General features: G+C 37.9%; 1 long non-coding RNA gene across 1 annotated transcript; it reads left to right on the top strand.

Moving 5' to 3' along the window:
- Nucleotides 1-371: 371 nt before the first annotated feature.
- Nucleotides 372-2186, top strand: LOC127926701 (uncharacterized). The gene is made up of 4 exons (XR_008124924.1): nt 372-400; nt 1724-1769; nt 1881-1930; nt 2071-2186. It is a non-coding gene; the product is annotated as an uncharacterized LOC127926701 (long non-coding RNA).
- The last annotated feature ends 1716 nt before the right edge of the window (nt 2187-3902 follow it).

The following is a 3902-nucleotide window of genomic DNA, read 5'->3' as shown; positions in this document are numbered from 1 at the left end:
TGTCCTCTTCTGCCTCTTCCTCTGTTTTGCCTTCCACCACGCATCCTTGCTCCTCTTCTTCCTCCTCTTCTTTGCTGTTGACCCTGTTCGTTTCCTGGTACATCCATTATTGGAAAATTGCAACTCTGTGTTGTGGTCTGTCTATATATGCTTGCTAATTGATTCTTCATGAGATGCACCTTTGAGCAATTTAGACAACTGGTTGATTGTTGGTTGAACTAACACTTGACATTCCTTCATGAGTGAGGGTCAATTTCACCTGCACGATTCATCAATTCACATTTTTGTACAAAGGTCTAATAGAAATGTGTAAAACTATGCTTGACAGTTTATGACAAATAGTTCAACAATTTTGCATGTAATGGCGTAAGCAGGAACCAATGCCTAGATGTTTTGAGGGGTAAGACTATTCTACAGAGAACCATCTACTATATTTTGATCAACATGACATGAGCAATTGATAATGTGGAAAAAGCTGACACTTGTACATTTTCAATTGCAATTTGTTCAAAGGAATAAGAATTTGCTTTAATGATGTGCACAAGTGACTAGATGATTTGGAATTTGTACAAGTAGTATCAAGAATTGCACTTTTTTATCTAAGAAATGCACCAAAGCGACCGAGAAACTGTAACAGGCCATTGTGTGACTTTTGCACTGTAGAAAACTGTGAATATTGGACACTTTGATTGACAGCTGTATGTGTACACTGATAGGTTTGCTTGTCTTGAGACGAACTTCCTGGTAGAGATTAATGTTGGAGAAAAACTATTCTATCATTGAAGAGCATTATTTAGCCTATCACACTACACAGAATTATACCGTTTACTACATCTGCGTATGTGGATCGTTCCACCAAATAGGTGCCTTTTGAATAGTGTAAATTGGTAAATGTTTAAATTTTATTTCACCTAATTTTAACATTGTCATAAAAAGCACATGTTCAACTTCATAAAAAAACTATTTTCACATCTCAAATGTTAAATAAAAAAGACTATAGTATGTGCCTATTAAGTGCCAAATAAAGTAACATGGTTTACCATAACAGGGTTGAAGACATCGCCTTAATACATCCATACATCCAATTGTGACAGAATTGGAAGCTTGTTGTGTGTAACAGAGAGTGGTAATTGAATGCAAACTTCACAAAACTGGACATTAAATTGTTCAAACATTTCTAGCCTGTCTATCTAGGTGTAATAGGGTTACTGTGTTATGCTTGACCTGCTCATTTTCCCACCACAAAACACCAGAAAATGGTAAAAAAGAGTAGAACCAGCTCACCTGCTTTACACTATGATTTCGCATAACAGTTCACATAGCAGGGCCGACCTTAAAATGAGGGACTTAAAAAAATATATATATATTACCTTGATAGGAATCACATGAAATGAATAATAATCTTCAGAAATGACTTTGTCAAAGCAACAAAATAACTACAATGATGGTGTAAACTTGGATAAATGTTGGGGTTAAGAGAGTTAAAATCCTCCTAGAAGTCACAGGGGATGTACAAAGTACAAAAAATGTCAAAATACTGCATTTTACTGAATGTTCCATGTGGTCTATATTAAAGGGCACATCATTTAATATAACATGCTCTTAAAATTCAATATTTGCACTCAATATCTACTTAAAATATCAAAGGCACTCGTTTCATTGAACAACCCATGTACAGTTTACTACTGTGAATGTCCCAAAAGTTAATATTTTTGTCCCATAGGTATTACTGGAAAGGGGAGATTCAAGATGCGACGGAAATTCTGATGGTAAAGTTATTAAGTAGAGCTATGCTTTCATATCTCTGGCCAGTCTTCAGTATTACACTGGTTGTTGAAACCAACTTTCAGAGTAATAGCTAGGATTTTTCTGCATTGTAGTTGGTGAAGACGAGGACCTCGAAGACCCAAAGGCTCATAGACTATGTCAAGTAAGTTACATTTGCTTTTTTAATAGAAATTATCCCAAGCAGTTGGGTCTCGGGAAACAGAACTTCAGGTCTCAGGAAGGCAGTAGCAAAGGTAACTTAGGCACCTGCTACATAATGTATGTGTTGTTGCTCCTCCCCAGGTCTGTGCATCCCTATGAGACTCCAGAGGTGCTTAGTTTCCCTGTGGAGGACGGGAGCCTGCCCTATTTGAAGTGGGTGGATGAGGCTGTTCCTGACGACTGACCAGTGAGGAGAATATCCTCAATGACTTGTGTGTGATCTTATTGGACGTGAATCTCCAATCTATTGGTTAACTGGAGAGTAAGGCAACAGCGATTGGCTGGGAACCAGCAACCTTTGGATTGGCTTGAGGGGTTCCAAGTTCAAACTCTTGCTTTTGAACTTGATCCACAGATGCTAAATGTTTAGCTCCTCCCACCATGACATTGATATTGACTCAGAGTTGTTTTGCCTCTGTTTTATACAGGTCCTGTTGTTGCCATTGAAATTCCAAGCTGACATGACCTCTGTAACGTTCAATGTCAGTTTGTCAGAGCTGAAAGAGTTTGTAGCTCCATATCTACAGATAATTATCTCAAAAAAACATTAAACATTAAATAATAATATTCAGTGATGATTTCAAGGTATTAGTTACATTAGACTGTTTATTTAAAATGTATATTGTATTGTATTCCTAAAACATCAGATTCATGTTAGATTTAATCACATTCATTTTACTTATCTGGTTTCTCTCTAGATGACAGAGCACCCCTGTTTACTGTTTCACTGTGAACCAAAAAGTTGATTGCACTGCATTTTGAGAGGGAATCTTGAACACTGTTTGAGATGTGTTCTAAGGATAACTTTTGTAATATATGATGGCACAAATGCGTTCCTTATTCCGTAAGGTGATACATACAGTTTAAGTCGGAAGTTTACATACAAGTTTAAACTCTGTTTTCACAATTCCTGACATTTAAGCCAAGTAAAAATTCCCTGTCTTAGGTCAGTTAGGATCACCACTTTATTTTAAGAATGTGAAATGTCAGAATAATAGTAGAGAGAATTATTTATTTCAGCTTTTATTTCTTTCATCACAATCCCAGTGGGTCAGTAGTTTACATAAACTCAATTGGTATTTGGTAGCATCGCCTTTACATTTTGCTTCGATATTTCCACATAATTTTCCCGCCTCATGGTGCCATCTATTTTGTGAAGTTAACCAATCCCTCCTGCAGCAAAGCACCCCCACGACATGATGCTGCCACCCCCGGGCTTCATGGTTGGATGGTGTTCTTCGGCTTGCAAGCATCCCCTTTTCTCCCAAACATAACAATGGTCATGATGGCCAAACAGTTCTATTTTTTTTTCATCAAAAAAAAAAAGAAAGTACGATCTTTGTCCCCATGTGCAGTTGCAAGCCATTGTCTGTTTTTTTTGGGGCAGTGGCTTCTTCCTTTGAGGGGGCCTTTCAGTTAATGTGATATGGGACTCATTTTACTGTGGAAATAGAAACTTCTGTACCTGTTTCCTCCAGCATCTTCACAAGGCCATTTGCTGTTGTTCTGGGATTGATTTGCACTTTGACACCAAAGTACGTTCATCTCTAGGGAACAGAACGTGTCTCCTTCCTGAGTGGTATGACGGCTGCATGGTCCCATGGTGTTTATACTTGCGTACTATTGTTTGTACAGATGAACATGGTACCTTCAGGCATTTGGAAATTGCTCCCAAGGATGAACCAGACTTGTGGAGGTCTGCAATATTTTTTTCTGAGGTCTTAGCTGATTTCTTTTGATTTTCCCATGATGTCAAGCAAAGAGGCACTCCGTTTGAAGGTTGGCCTTGAAATACATCCACAGGTACAGCTCCAATTGACTCAAATGATGTCAATTAGCCTATCAGAAGCTTCTAAAGCCATGACATAATTTTCTGGAATTTTCCAAGCTGTTTAAAGGCACAGTCAACTTAG

The sequence above is a fragment of the Oncorhynchus keta genome, unplaced genomic scaffold, assembly GCF_023373465.1.
Source record: "Oncorhynchus keta strain PuntledgeMale-10-30-2019 unplaced genomic scaffold, Oket_V2 Un_contig_8073_pilon_pilon, whole genome shotgun sequence".
NCBI lineage: Eukaryota > Metazoa > Chordata > Actinopteri > Salmoniformes > Salmonidae > Oncorhynchus > Oncorhynchus keta.
This window is presented reverse-complemented; position numbering and strand designations above follow the sequence as displayed.